Here is a 16693-nt window from a genome sequence, read left to right as displayed (position 1 = left end):
GGTGGATTTCAGATAAGCGTATGAAGATGCTTTGTTCCCCTTGAACCTCTGCTTTCCTATTGCCTTCTTCCAATCATTCATACTCCTTTCCATGGCAAGCTTTATGTTGGGCATCACCGTTGTCAATGGCTACATCCTGTCCTCTCAGTGAAAATGGTCCTGATGCTCTGTCACAACATCGGCTAATCAGCTGTCGATTCTCGATCATGTCGGAATAGGATCCATTGATCCTTTTGCGTCTGTCACACGCCCCACAATCGCGAGTTTGAAGCTCGTTACAGTCATCCCTTTCCAGATCCTACTCAGAATACCACAGACAAGGTTTAGACATTCCGGATCTCAGGAATGGCCGCCAATAATTCTAGCCTATACCACGAAGGTTCCAATCTAAGATTAGAAACCCAAGAGATACGCATTCAAGCTTGTTTGCATGTAGAACGGAAGTGGTTGTCAGTCACGCGTTCATAGGTGAGAATGATGATGAGTGTCACGGATCATCACATTCATCAAGTTGAAGAACGAATGAATATCTTGGAGAAGAAATAGACTTGAGTTGAATAGAAAAACAATAGTACTTGTATTAATTCATGAAGAACAGCAGAGCTCCACACCTTAATCTATGGTGTGTAGAAACTCTACCGTTAAAAATACATAAGAACAAGGTCTAGGCATGGCCGAGAGGCCAGCCCCCAAACGTGAAAAATTCTATCAAAGTATGAGTAAAAGATAAATGGTATGAAAATACAATGGCAAAAGGTCCTATTTATAAAAAACTAGTAGCCTAGGGTTTACAGAAATCAGTAATTAATGCAGAAATCTTCTTCCGGGCCCACTTGGTGTGTGCTTGGGCTGAGCATTGAAGCTTCCATGTGTAGAGAGTTTTCTTGGAGTTAAACGCCAGCTTTTGTGCCAGTTTGGGCATTTAACTCCAGCTTTTGTTCTAGTTTTGGAGTTAAACGCCAGAATTCTTGAGCTGACTTGGAACGCCTGTTTGGGCCATCAAATCTCGGGCAAAGTATGGACTATTATATATTTCTGGAAAGCCCAGGATGTCTACTTTCCAACGCAATTGAGAGCGCACTAATTGGGCTTCCGTAGCTCCAGGAAATCCACTTTGAATGCAGGGAGGTCAGAATCCAACAGCATCTGCAGTCCTTTTTCAACCTCTGAATCAGATTTTCGCTCAGGTCCCTCAATTTCAGCCAGAAAATACCTGAAATTACAGAAAAATAAACAAACTCATAGTAAAGTCCAGAAGAGTGATTTTTATTTAAAAACTAATAAAAACATGATAAAAACTAACTAAAATATACTAAAAATATACTAAAAACAATGCCAAAAAGCGTATAAATTATCCGCTCATCACAACACCAAACTTAAATTGTTGCTTGTCCCCAACCAACTGAAAATCAAATAGGATAAAAAAAGAAGAGAATATACAATGAATTCCAAAAACATCTATGAAGATCAGTATTAATTAGATGAGCGGGGCTTTTAGCTTTTTGCTTCTAAACAGTTTTGGCATCTCACTTTATCCCTTGAAGTTCAGAATGATTGGCATCTATAGGAACTCAGAATCCAGATAGTGTTACTGACTCTCCTAGTTAAGTATGTTGATTCTTGAACACAGCTACTTTATGAGTCTTGGCCGTGGCCCTAAGCACTTTGTTTTCCAGTATTACCACCAGATACATAAATGCCACAGACACATAACTGGGTGAACCTTTTCAAATTGTGACTCAGCTTTGCTAGAGTCCCCAATTAGACGTGTCCAGGGTTCTTAAGCACACTCTTCTTTTTTGTTTTGGACCTCGACTTTAACCGCTCAGTCTCAAGTTTTCACTTGACACATTCACGCCACAAGCACATGGTTAGGGACAGCTTGGTTTAGCCGCTTAGGCCAGGATTTTATTCCTGTGGGCCCTCCTATCCACTGATGCTCAAAGCCTTGGATCCTTTTTATCACCCTTGCCTTTTGGTTTAAAGGGGTATTGGCTTTTTCTTCTTGCTTTTCCTCTCTTTTTTTTTTTCTGCAAGCTTTTCACTACTTTTTCTTGCTTCAAGAATCAATTTTATGATTTTTCAGATCATCAGATAACATTTCTCCTTTTCCTTTCATTCTTTCAAGAGCCAACAATTTTAACATTCATAAACAATCAAATTCAAAAATATGCACTGTTCAAGCATTCATTCAGAGAAACAATAGTATTGCCACCACATCAAGATAATTAAACTATTTTAAAATTTGAAATTCATGCACTTCTTTTTCTTTTTCAATTAAAAACATTTTTCATTTAAGAAAGGTGATGGATTCATTTTCATAGCTTTAAGGCATAGACACTTAGACACTAATGATCATGTAATAAAGACACAAACATAAATAAATATAAAGCACAATTTTCAAAAAATAGAAAATAAAGAACAAGGAAATTAAAGAACAGGTCCACCTTAGTGATGGCGGCTTGTTCTTCCTCTTTAAGATCTTATGGAGTGCTTGAGCTCCTCAATGTCTCTTCCTTGCCTTTGTTGCTCCTCTCTCATGGTTCTTTGATCTTCTCTAATTTCATGGGGGAGGATGGACTGCTCTTGGTGCTCCACCTTTAGTTGTCCCATGTTGGAACTCAATTCTCCTAGGGAGGTGTTGATTTGCTCCCAATAGTTTTATGGAGAAAGATGCATCCCTAGAGGTATCTCAGGGATTTCAAGATGAGGAATTTCCTCATGCTCTTGATGAGGTTCTCTTGTTTTCTCCATCCTTTTCTTAGTGATGGGTTTGTCCTCATCAATGAGAATGTCCCCCTCTATGTCAATTCCAACCGAATTGCAAATGTGACAAATGAGATGAGGGAAGGCTAACCTTGCCATAGTAGAGGACTTGTCCGCCACCTTGTAGAGTTCTTGGGATATAATCTCATGAACTTCCACTTCCTCTCCAATCATGATGCTATGTATCATGATAGCCCGGTCTATAGTAGCTTCGGACCGGTTGCTAGTGGGAATGATTGAGCGTTGGATGAACTCCAACCATCCCCTAGCCACGGGCTTGAGGTCATGCCTTCTTAGTTGAACCGGCTTCCCTCTTGAATCTCTCTTCCATTGAGCGCCCTCTTCACATATGTCCATGAGGACTTGGTCCAACCTTTGATCAAAGTTGACCCTTCTTGTGTATGGGTGTGCATCTCCTTGCATCATAGGCAAGTTGAATGCTAACCTTACATTTTCCGGACTAAAATCTAAGTAATTCCCCCGAACCATTGTAAGCCAATTCTTAGGGTCCGGGTTCACACTTTGATCATGGTTCTTGGTGATCCATGCATTGGCATAGAACTCTTGAACCATTAAGATCCCGACTTGTTGAATGGGGTTGGTGAGGATTTCCCAACCTCTTCTTCAGATCTCATGTCGTATCTCTGGATATTCACCCTTTTTGAGTTTGAAAGGGACCTCGGGGATCACTTTTTTCTTGGCCACAACTTCATAGAAGTGGTCTTGATGCACCCTTGAGAGGAATCTCTCTATCTCCCATGACCCGGAGGTGGATGCTTTTGCCTTCCCTTTCCTCTTTCTAGAGGTTTTTCCGGCTTTTGATGCCATAAATGGTTATGGAAAAACAAAAAGATTTAGCTTTTACCACACCAAACTTAGAAGGTTGCTCGTCCTCGAGCAAAAGAATAAAGAAGAGAGTAGAAGAAGAAGAAATAGAGGAGATGGAGTGGGCTTTGTGATTCGGTCAAGGGGGAGAAGTGTTAATTAGGTTGTGTGAAAATGAAGGAGTGAAGATGGGTTTATATAGGGGTGAGAGGGATGTGTATGGTTCCGCTATAGAGGGTGGGTTTGGGAGGGAAAGTGGTTTGAATTTGAATGGTGAGGTAGGTGGGGTTTTATGAAGGATGGATGTGAGTGGTGAAGAGAATGGTGGGATTTGATAGGTGAGGGGTTTTTGGGGAAGAGGTATTGAGGGGATTGGTGAATGGGTGAAGAAGAGAGAGAGAGGTGGGGTAGGTGGGGATCCTGTGGGGTCCATAGATCCTGATGTGTCAAGGATATCTCATCCCTGCACCAAGTGGCGTGCAAAATGCCCCTTTCTGCCAATCCTGGCGTTAAACGCCAGGCTGCTGCCCATTTCTGGCGTTTAACGCCAGCTTCTTGCCTATTCCTGGCATTAAACGCCAGTCTGGTGCCCTTTTCTGGCGTTAAACGCCCAGAATGGTGCCAGACTGGGCGTTTAACGCCCATTCTGCTACCTTTACTGGCGTTTAAACGCCAGTAACTATCTCCTCCAGGGTGTTCTATTTTTCATTCTATTTTTCACTTTGTTTTTGCTTTTTCAATTGTTTTTGTGACTTCACATGATCATCAACCTACAGAAAACATAAAATAACAAAGGAAAATAGAAATTTAACATAGAATAGTAACGATTGGGTTGCCTCCCAACAAGCGCTTCTTTAATGTCAATAGCTTGACAGTGGGCTCTCATGGAGCCTCACAGAAGTTCAGAGCAATGTTGGAATCTCCCAACACCAAAATTAGAGTTTGAATGTGGGGGTTTAACACCAAACTTAGAGTTTGGTTGTGGCCTCCTAATACCAAACTTAGAGTTTGACTGTGGGGGCTCTGTTTGACTCTGTATTGAGAGAAGCTCTTCATGCTTCCTCTCCATGGTTACAGAGGGATATCCTTGAGCTTTAAACACAAGGGAGTCTTCATTCACTTGAATGATCAATTCTCCTCTGTCAACATCAATCACAGCTTTTGTTGTGGCTAGGAAGGGTCTGCCAAGGATGATGGATTCATCCATACACTTCCCAGTTTCTAGGATTATGAAATCAGTAGGGATGTAATGGTCTTCAACTTTTACCAAGACATCCTCTACAAGTCCATAAACTTGCTTCTTTGAATTGTCTACCATCTCTAGTGAGATTCTTGCAGCTTGTACCTCAATGATCCTTAGCTTCTCCATTACAGAGAGAGGCATAAGGTTTATGCTTGATCCTAGGTCACACAGAGCTTTCTCAAAGGTCATGGTGCCTATGGTACAAGGGATTGAGAACTTTCCATGGTCCTGTCTCTTTTGAGGTAATCTCTACCTAGTCAAGTCATCCAGTTCTTTGATGAGCAATGGAGGTTCATCCTCCCAAGTCTCATTACCAAACAACTTGGCATTTAGCTTCATGATTACTCCAAGGTACTTAGCAACTTGCTCTTCAGTAACATCTTCATCCTCTTCAGAGGAAGAATACTCATCAGAGCTCATGAATGGCAAAAGTAAATTTAATGGAATCTCTATGGTCTCAGTGTGAGCCTCAGATACCCATGGTTCCTCATTAGGGAACTCCATGGAGGTCAGTGGGCGTCCATTGAGGTCTTCCTCAGTGGGAATCACTGCCTCTTCCTCCTCTCCATGTTTAGCCATGTGAGATGTGGTTATGGCCTTGCACTCTCTTTTTGGATTCTCTTCTGTATTGCTTGGAAGAGTGCTAGGAGGGAGTTCAGTAATTTTCTTACTCAGCTGACCCACTTGTGCCTCCAAGTTTCTAATGGAGGATCTTGTTTATGTCATGAAACTTTGAGTGGTCTTGATTAGATCAGAGACAATGGTTGCTAAGTCAGAGGGGCTCTGCTTAGAATTCTCTGTTTGTTGCTGAGAAGATGATGAAAAAGGCTTGCCATTGCTAAACCTGTTTCTTCCACCATTATTGTTGTTGAAGCCTTGTTGAGGCCTCTATTGGTCCTTCCATGAGAGATTTAGGTGATTTCTCGATGAAGGATTATAGGTGTTTCCATAGGGTTCTCCCATGTAATTCACCTCTTCCATTGCAGGGTTCTCAGGGTCATAAGCTTCTTCTTCAGAGGAAGCTTCCTTAGTACTGCCTGTTGCTGCTTGCATTTCAGACAGACTCTGAGAAATCATATTGACTTGTTGGGTCAATATTTTATTCTGAGCCAATATGGCATTCAAAGTATCAATCTCAAGAACTCCTTTCTTCTGAGTTGTCCCATTATTCACAGGGTTCCTTTCAGAAGTGTACATGAATTGGTTATTTGCAACCATTTCAATGAGTTCCTGAGCTTCTGCAGGCGTCTTCTTTAGATGAAGAGATCCTCTAGCAGAGCTATCCAATGACATCTTGGATAGTTCAGACAGACCATCATAGAAGATTCTTATGATGCTCCATTCTGAAAGCATGTCAGTAGGGCACCTTCTGATCAATTGCTTGTATCTTTCCCAAGCTTCATAGATGGATTCACCTTCCTTCTGTCTGAAGGTTTGGACTTCCACTCTAAGCTTGCTCAATTTTTGAGGTGGAAAGAACTTTGCCAATAAGGCATTGACTAGCTTTTCCCAAGAGTTCAGGCTTTCTTTAGGTTGTGAATCCAACCATGTCCTAGCTCTATCTCTTACAGCAAAAGGAAAAAGCATAAGTCTGTAGACTTCAGGGTCAACCCCATTGGTCTTGACAGTGTCACAGATTTGCAAGAATTCAGCTAAGAACTGATGAGGATCTTCCAATGGAAGTCCATGAAACTTGCAATTCTGTTGCATTAGAGAAACCAATTGAGGCTTAAGCTCAAAGTTGTTTGCTCCAATGGCAGGGATTGGGATGCTTCTCCCATAGAAATCAGAAGTAGGTGCAGTAAAGTCAACAAGCACCTTCCTTGCATTGTTGGCATTATTGTTGTTTTCGGCTGCCATGGTTTCTTCTTCCTTGAAAAGCTCTGTTAGGCCCACTAAAGAGAATTGTTCTTTAGCTTCTCTTAGCTTTCTCTTCAAGGTCCTTTCAGGTTCAGGATCAGCTTGAACAAGTATGCTTTTATCTTTGTTCCTGCTCATATGAAAGAGAAGAGAACAAGAAAGTATGGAATCCTCTATGTCACAGTATAGAGATTCCTTGCAGTGTCAGAAGAAAAGAAGAATAGAAGGAGGAGGTGGAGAAGAGGGAATTCGAACTTATCAAGAGGGACAGAGTTCGAATTGCACCTTGATGAGGAGTATTAGTCCTTTAAATAGAAGGATGTGAAAAGAGGGGAAGAATTTTTGAAAATAATTTAAAAAGATTTTGAAATAATTAAAAAGAAATTTGAAAATTTGATTGAGATTTTCGAAAACTAAGATTGGGAAAGAAATAAAGTGATTTTTGAAAAAGATTTTGAAATTAGCAAAAGATATGATTGAAAAGAATTAATTTTGAAAAAGATGTGATTGAAAATCTATTTAGAAAAAGAAAATTTTTAAAATTAAAGTTGATTACTTGACTATCAAGAAATTAAAAGATATGATTTCAAAATTTAAAGTTTGATCCTTTCTTAATAGACAAGTAACAACTTGAAAATTTTTGAAGTAAATCTTGAATTGAAGCAAGGATTTTTGAAAATAGTGAAAATAAATATAAAATGGAAAGAAATTGATTTTGAAAGAGATATGATTGAAAAGATATGATTTGAAAAAGATTTGGCTTTGAAAAATTATGAAAACATAAAAAAAAATGTGAATTAAAAACAAAATCTTCCCTCTAGTGTCATCCTGGCGTTAAACGCCCAGAATGGTGCCCATTCTGGCGTTTAACGCCCAAAACTCTACCTTTTTGGGCGTTAAACGCCCAGCCAGGTGCCCTGGCTGGCGTTTAAACGCCAGTTTTCCTTCTTCACTGGGCGTTTTGAACGCCCAGCTTTTTCTGTTTGATTCCTCTGCTGAATGTTCTGAATCTTCAATTCTCTGTATTATTGACTTGAAAAGACATAGTTTTGAGAATTTTTTTGAATTTTTCAATGATGGGAATCAATAAAAATGCAACTAAGATCAATTAAACAATGCATGCAGGACACCAAACTTAAAAGTTTGTATACTAAGGACTATAACAATGTAAAAATGCATGTAAGAAACAACAAAACATACAAAACAAGAGAATTTGAAGATCAGAGCAATGAAATCATCAAGAACAACTTGAAGATCAATGTAGAGCATAATGCATAAAATTTTGAAAATTAGAAGGATAAAGACATGCAATTGACACCAAACTTAAAAATTGATACTAGACTCAAACAAGAAACATAAAATATTTTTGGTTTTTATGGTTTTATAAATTTTTTTGTGATTTTTGAAACTTATATGGAAAAGAAAATAAAGGGATTCAAAACTTTCAATAAGAATTCCATGAATTATGCAATGTTAGTCTAAAGCTTCAGTTTAAAAAGATTAGACATGTTTGGCCAAGCTTCAGCAGGACATTACATTCAGTAGCTAAATTGATGAGAATCAATCAGATTTTGTGAGGATAAGAACATTACCTAGAAACTCTAGAATTCATTCTTAAAAATTCTGAAAAGTACCTAATCTAAGCAACAAGATGAACCGTCAGTTGTCCAAACTCGAACAATCTCCGGCAACGGCGCCAAAAACTTAGTGCACGAAATTGTGATCATCAATGGCGCCAACAACTTGGTACGCACAATTGTAATCTCAAATCTTTATCACAACTCCGTACAACTAACCAGCAAGTGCACTGGGTCGTCCAAGTAATAAACCTTACGTGAGTAAGGGTCGATCCCACGGAGATTGTCGGCTTGAAGCAAGCTATGGTCATCTCGTAAATCTCAGTCAGGCGGATTCAAATGGTTATGGAGTTTAAGGTGATGAAAATAAACATAAAATAAAGATAGAGATACTTATGTAATTCATTGGTGGATTTCAGATAAGCGTATGAAGATGCTTTGTTCCCCTTGAACCTCTGCTTTCCTATTGCCTTCTTCCAATCATTCATACTCCTTTCCATGGCAAGCTTTATGTTGGGCATCACCGTTGTCAATGGCTACATCCTATCCTCTCAGTGAAAATGGTCCTGATGCTCTGTCACAACATCGGCTAATCAGCTGTCGATTCTCGATCATGTCGGAATGGGATCCATTGATCCTTTTGCGTCTGTCACACGCCCCACAATCGCGAGTTTGAAGCTCGTTACAGTCATCCCTTCCCAGATCCTACTCAGAATACCACAGACAAGGTTTAGACATTTCGGATCTTAGGAATGGCCGCCAATAATTCTAGCCTATACCACGAAGGTTCCAATCTTAGATTAGAAACCCAAGAGATACGCATTCAAGCTTGTTTGCATGTAGAACGGAAGTGGTTGTCAGTCACGCGTTCATAGGTGAGAATGATGATGAGTGTCACATATCATCACATTCATCAAGTTGAAGAACGAATGAATATCTTGGAGAAGAAATAGACTTGAGTTGAATAGAAAAACAATAGTACTTGTATTAATTCATGAAGAACAGCAGAGCTCCACACCTTAATCTATGGTGTGTAGAAACTCCACCGTTGAAAATACATAAGAACAAGGTCTAGGCATGGCCGAGAGGCCAGCCCCCAAACGTGAAAAAGTCTATCAAAGTATGAGTAAAAGATAAATGGTATGAAAATACAATGGCAAAAGGTCCTATTTATAGAAAACTAGTAGCCTAGGGTTTACAGAAATCAGTAATTAATGCAGAAATCTTCTTCCGGGCCCACTTGGTGTGTGCTTGGGCTGAGCATTGAAGCTTCCTTGTGAAGAGACTTTTCTTGGAGTTAAACGACAGCTTTTGTGCCAGTTTGGGCGTTTAACTCCAGCTTTTGTGCCAGTTTTGGAGTTAAACGCCAGAATTCTTGAGCTGACTTGGAACGCCTGTTTGGGCCATCAAATTTCGGGCAAAGTATGGACTATTATATATTTCCGGAAAGCCCAAGATGTCTAATTTCCAACGCAATTAAGAGCGTGCCAATTGGGCTTCTGTAGCTCCAGAAAATCCACATTGAGTACAGGGAGGTCAGAATCCAACAGCATCTGCAGTCCTTTTTCAGCCTCTGAATTAGATTTTTGCTCAGGTCCCTCAATTTCAGCCAGAAAATATCTGAAATTACAGAAAAACACACAAACTCATAGTAAAGTCTAGAAGAGTGATTTTATTTAAAAACTAATAAAAACATGATAAAAACTAACTAAAATATACTAAAAACATACTAAAAACAATGCCAAATAGCGTATAAATTATCCGCTCATCAGTTAGTGACACTCACCTTTGTCACTAACGTTGGAGATGGCTATCAATACCACGTTAGAAGACACGTTAACTTAGTTAACGTGAACTCTAACGTGGGAAGTAGGGGCGTTCTGAAGCGTTAGTGACAATGGTAAGTGTCACTAATGCTCTCGAAGATTTGGCAAGCCTACGTTAAAGGCCACGTTAACTATTCTAACGTGAACTCTAATGTAGGGAGAAAGGGGTACTCTCAATGTTTTTGAAAAAGGTAAACCCCAGTAACGTTTGCGAAGGGCCAAGGGTCAACGTTAGTGGTCACGTTAGTGCCACTAACGTTGAAGTTAACGTGGACCACTTTGGGTTAGGAACGTTAGTGAAAAAGGTGATTGTCACTAACGTTCTCAACCCCACATTTTCACTTAACGTTAACACCACTAACGCCCTAAGCTAAAGTCCCTGCCTAGTTCACACTTTCTCTACAAGTAAAGATGAGCCCACTGAAGAAGATAACTGCTTCAACTCAAGATCCAAAGGCCCATATCCAAGACTTGAAGAGCCAACTAGAAGATCAGAAGAGTAGTATAAATAGGGAGAGCTTTGAACTAGAAAGAGGGGCTTTTGGCATTATTAGAATTACTCTCTGTATTTTACTTTCTCTGCACTTCTAGTTTAACTTTCAGAATGTACTCTTCATCTTTGCTTTCCATTCCAGAGTTATGAACAACTAAACCCCTTTCATTGGGTTAGGGAGTTCTGTTATAATTTGATGGATCAATAATAGTTTTCATAATCCTTCTTCTTTCTTTTCTCTTGATTTTACTAGAAAGCTTTCAATCTTCATCCAATTGAGTAGTTATCTTAGAAAAGAAGCTATTCATACTTGGATCTCTTTTGAACCTTGGAAAAGGGATGAAGAGATCATGCTAGAAATATTTTCTCATGTTGGACCAAATTGGGGTTTGGGCGGATATGGTGACATATAATTCTCCCAATACTTTGATTTGGAAATACATGTGGTATAATCAGTGACCACACTTCATCTCTTCTCATGAGCAATTAGACCAAGGAATTGGCTATTGATCTTATTTGAGAGATTGAATTACCAAGGAATTAGAATTCAATCACTTAAGATTACCAAGGAGATCAACGAATGCATTGATTGAGGAAGAGATGAAAATGAACTTGATCCGGAGAATGCAACATCTCCTAAGCCCAATGAATTCCCCATTTCTGATCTTACCCATTCTCTTTACTTATTGCCATTTACTTTCATGCTAAACTTCCCTTCCCCATTTAAGATTCTGCAATTTACTTCCCGTCATTTATTTTCTACTATTTACTTTCCCGCCATTTAATTTCCTGCAATTCTCAACTCACTTTCTGCTTAGCTCAACTAGAATGTTCTTCCAATTAAAGTTGCTTGACCAATCAATCCCTGTGGGATTCGACCTCACTCTACTGTATGTTTTTACTTGATGACAATTCGGTATACTTGCCGAAGGAAATTTGTTGAGAGACAAGTTTTCATGCATCAAGTTTATGGCGCCATTGCCGGAGATTGATTTTGTATCAACAATGATTAAATTGGTGGATAACTAGATTGAGAATTTGTTTTTATTTTGTTTGATTTAAGTTCATTTAAATTTGTTTTTATTTTGTTCATGCAATATACAAATATTGTTTTTTCTTGTAATGCACGTTGCTATTAGAGTAGCCATCATCGTCGCTGAGCTATTGCAATGCCATAGGAGCTGTCCGAAGGTTATCGTTCTGTTGCGCTCTTTCTCAACCGTGTTCTTAGTTCATTGATATTATTAATTTTTTAATTTGTTCTGGGTTTTGAGTTTAGGGTTCACTGCTACTATTTTTTATTTTGATTTTAGGGTATTTGCATTCTAAGATTTTGTCGTAGCAGCTGTCACCGAGCAGCCCTCTCCTCGCCAAGCAACAGCATCCCGAACCCTCTCCTGCAACTCAACAATGTCTTCTTTAAAGGCTAGTATATTTATAATTTTTTGAATAAAATTTGTTATTGTTGTTGATATGTTCTTGATCATCTTAATGAGATTGTTTAGAGTCATTATTGTATTGTGTGTTATGAGTTTTTTGAATTGTTGATGCTTTTACATAAAAAAGTTGATGGACTTAATTCTTGTTTTCAGTCAAATTTGTTGTTGTTAATGGCCATAATTTGCAGTTGTTGCTGATTCTAATTTTTTGGTGAGTAGTTGTTGTTGCTGGTTCTAATTCTTTATTTGAGAATAATTTGTTGCTGGTCCTAGTTTTTAGTTACTGCAATGTTGAAATTTGTTGTTGGTTTTAATTCTTTCCTTAACTTTTACCACCAATTCAATGCGATTTGGTTGAGCTTTATTTAGGAGCAAAAATATTCAAGTTTAATTTGCTTATTTTTGTATTTTTTTTTTGTGATTTGCATGTAAATGGATTAAAATTAGTTGAATTAATATGTTGAATTGATTTTAAATTGTTGAATTAGTTGAATTGGTTTTTCTAAATGATAATATTTTTTTAATAGTATAGAAGATGTTAATAATTTTTTAGACTTTATCTTCTTAATTGAACAATCAGTTGAAGAAAAAATGAGATCGCATTTCAATTTGATTTATCGTTGAATGCTCAGCTTATTAATTTTTTAGAGAGCCTTTCATTATCTTTCAATCTGATTTATTGTTGAATGCCAATAATTCTAATACACTTGTGGTTAATTATTAATTGTCTTATTCACATGTTGTGATTCTTGCTAGTTTCATATTTCAAAAGTTGTATTTGATGTCTATAATTATTTATAAACAAATATATGCTGCTTGTTATTCTCAAAAGTATTATTATAAACAGAATATATCTATCTATCTTGATGCTTAACTTCATATATTATATGTTCACATTAGTGATCATCAATGGCATGTTGGAACCTATTCTTGGTTGTATTAGTGCCTGTTCTGGAGACACTATTAATCACTCTTCTTGGTTTGTTCATTATCACTTAACGTTTTAATCTCTTGAGAACATTGATGCAAGAAACTATCTCAACAACGTGAGTCACTTCACCAACTTTTTTATTGGCTTTTTTAATTTTGGTTTTCTTATTTAATTAATTTAGTGCTGTAAAGGTATAATTGAACACTTGAACAGAGACTTACATTTTAAACGTGGGTAAAAGTAATCAAATTTTGGTTTTTTTTTTTTTTTTTGTTAATCTGTGGTTGAAATTTTTATATTAGTAATAGTATTATATTATTGCAGATATTTTATTACATTTTTATTCCGGCATTTATCATTGTCCAATTGTCCAAAACAATAACGTATGATCAATTGGTTGAAATGTAAGTACCTCAATTATATATAATCATAGATAGTGACTATACATATACATTTTATTTTTTATAGTAATTAATATATGTAGAAGTATTTTTAATATTTTTGTGTTTGTGAAATGTGTAAAAATAAATAAATAAATAGGTGGTTTATGTTTGTGAATATCTTCTTAATGTTCGAGGTTGGATTCGTGTTGGGTTGGATACATAACAAATTAGCTGATGAAGATACAAATTTAATGGTCAAATTGAATATCTACTTATAAGGTATGGATTAGTATAAGTTTTTGACTAAATTTATGTGTTTGGAAAGATTTATATGTGTCTGAAAAAGTTTTATGATGTCTAAAATATTGGTGATGATTAAGTTTTCTAAGAGGTGAGAGAAGTAATGATGGACTCCATCTTTTACTTTTATAAATTTATTGTTATAATTTTTTAATTACTTAAATATTTTTTTAAATGAAATGTGAATATTACTAAAATTTTTAATTTTTTTGCTAGTGGGAGGGCGTGATGCAAAAAGGATATTATTTTTTATAAAAATATGAAATGGGATGTGTCTCATATACTTTAGTTATCTAAATGTAATATTTTAATGCTTTCTGTATTTTTTTAAGTGACTTTATCCTATATTCTATGTAACGGATATAATATAATATATTTTGATTTGTGTCGTTTGGACTAAAAACATATATAGCTTATAATCTAAATTTTATGATTTGCATTTCTTGAATTTATCTTTTTTAGACTTATTTTGCGATTATCAAAATTTTGTGATATGATTATACTTTTAAAAAATAAATCTCATAAAATAGAATAAATTATGGTCACAGTTTTAAAATAGCATGACCATAGATTAAGTTATGGTCACGATTTTAAAATAGGGTAACCATGGATAAGTTATGGTCATGCTAAAACCGTGACCATAGATAAGGGATTTTATAAAAGGGTGACAATATAGTAAGTTATGGTCACGATTTTAAAATAGGGTAACCATAGATAAGTTATGGTTACGCTAAAACTGTGACTATAAATCAGGCTATGGTCACAATACAAAACAGGAATAACCATAGAGTAAACTATGGTCACATTTTAAAATAGGGTGAATATAAATAAGCTATAGTCACGGTAAAGCGGTGTTCATTGAGTAAGTTATGGTCACATTTTAAAATAGAGTGAACATAAATAAACTATGGTTACGGTAAAACTGTGACCATAGATTAGGCTATTGCCACAGTATAAAACAGGGGTGACCATAGATAAGCTATGATCACGGTAAGATAAGGCTATGGTCACGGTTTTATAAAAGGGCAACTATAGAGTAAATTATGGTTACGGTTTTAAAGTAGGGTGACCATGGATAAGTTATGGTCACGGTTTGAAACAAGAGTAACCATAGAGTAAATTATGGTCACGGTTTCAAAATAGGACAACCATATATAAGCTATAGTCACAGTAAAATCGTAAATTCGTAACCATAAACAGGGCTATACTCACGGTTTTACAAAAAGGTGAACATAAAGTAAGTTATCACTACTAAAAAAATTAGTTTTAGCGACAAATTTTTAGTGGCCATAATACAATGGCTACTATTAATTTTATTTAAGTTATATTTTAGTGGCAATTATACATTTACCATTATTATTATATTTTATAATGGCAATTATTACTATTGCCACTAAATTATTACTGTCTTTCTATTTTAACTCTAATTTTTTCCCATCAACAACGGCAATTATCATTATTGCCACTAATTTTTTATTTTATTTTTATTTTATCATCTTTCATCAATTGCCATTTGCCAACACATAGTAAAAGACTCTCCCACCCAAATCAGAAACTCACATGTCACAACGGCATAACTTCAAGCATTCCCTTCATCGCCGACTACCGCCACAGACCTTGCCATCACCGACAACCGTCTATCATTCAAACTGCATCGTTGTTCCTATTTTCATCCTCCACCTCTGATCCGTGTTGCTGTCTTCGTTTCTTCGTTCGTCTCAGATCTATGTCGTAACGGTGGAACCGGCATCATTTTCATCTTCAAAAGCATCGTCAATAGCGACAAGGAAGTTCAACCCGGTGGTTGAGGAGGTTCTTGACCAGATGCTCGCTGCAAAATTTCAAGATTGAGCTCTTGTTCTCCAAGCTCCTCCTTCTCTGCATCTCCTCCAATTCTGGCGCTGCATGTTCGCGAAAAGGTTTGGCAGTTCTCTTCTTCTCTTTCTCTTCCAATTTTATTTGTCAGCAATTTTGAGTGTTTTAGCTTTCAAATTTGAAGATGCTACTGCTAATTTTTATTAATACTTGTGTTAATTGTGCAACTGACATAGAATTTTAAATTTGCGGTTGTGAAGAACTCAAAGAAATTGATTTATTTTTGAACATGAGAAATTTTACCAATTGCAGTTTTAACAGAGATGCGTATCAATTCAACACTGGAAATAATAGTAGGGAAATGGGGCGTTTTAGCAGAGGCAGAGATTGTAATATAGAGATGCTCCCAAGATATGTTCTTATTGCAACAAATCAGATAATTTATATTTATGGAGTAACAGAGTTTGTATTTGGTTCTTTCCTGCAGGTGGAAATTCCAAACTTAGAAACTTTGAAGTTCTTTCATGTTACATTATTATAATTTTATTATTTACTCACCAATCATGCATTTTATTTGCTAATGTTCATCATTGTTTACCTGACTCTTATTGAATAATGACTTTTTATTACATCAAAACAGGTTTGTATCGTTCCTGAGTTAGGGGAAATCCAGTTGAGTCAAATGGAGATTTTAAAAGACATATGGCCACATGAAGACAAAGTCAGTGCGGATTCATTTCCAAGTCTCATTTCTGTTGATATTAGACATTGCGATAAGCTTGAAATCATTTTCCCTAATCACACGAAATGCTGGTATTTGCATTTGAAAAGCTTAAATGTTCGTTGGTGCATGTTGGTGGAATTCATTTTTAAAATAAGAGGTTCTTCGCAACAAAATGACACAAATAAATATGCATTATTGGAGGTTATTGATTTATGTTCTTATTCTCCAAAATTCTCTTCTTACTTGCTATTAATAGCTCATATTCATTAGCGACTTGTAGGCAAGTTCAGTATGTTAATTATTTGGTTCTTTCTAGTGTCTTGCATGAGAACTTCCACTTCAACAGATCAGTTGGGAACGGGTCAATCTATGAGAGATGGCGAGACCTTAGTTTCAGTTGATGGAAGCTTTTGAATAAATTTTATTTGTTTATTTACTTTATTTCAAAACTATTTAGATGTACAATTTTTATTTACTTTATAACTAGTGACAACAACATACAAGTGAGTTA

General features: G+C 36.6%; 1 non-coding gene across 1 annotated transcript; it reads left to right on the top strand.

Annotated features, from left to right (window-relative positions):
* Positions 1-6181: 6181 nt before the first annotated feature.
* Positions 6182-6289, top strand: LOC148564914 (small nucleolar RNA R71). Its single transcript, XR_015884363.1, has one exon. It is a non-coding gene; the product is annotated as a small nucleolar RNA R71 (small nucleolar RNA).
* The last annotated feature ends 10404 nt before the right edge of the window (positions 6290-16693 follow it).

The sequence above is a fragment of the Arachis ipaensis genome, chromosome B5 (genome assembly GCF_059453495.1).
Source record: "Arachis ipaensis isolate K30076 ecotype BB chromosome B5, ASM5945349v1, whole genome shotgun sequence".
Classification (NCBI taxonomy): Eukaryota; Viridiplantae; Streptophyta; class Magnoliopsida; order Fabales; family Fabaceae; genus Arachis; species Arachis ipaensis.
This window is presented reverse-complemented; position numbering and strand designations above follow the sequence as displayed.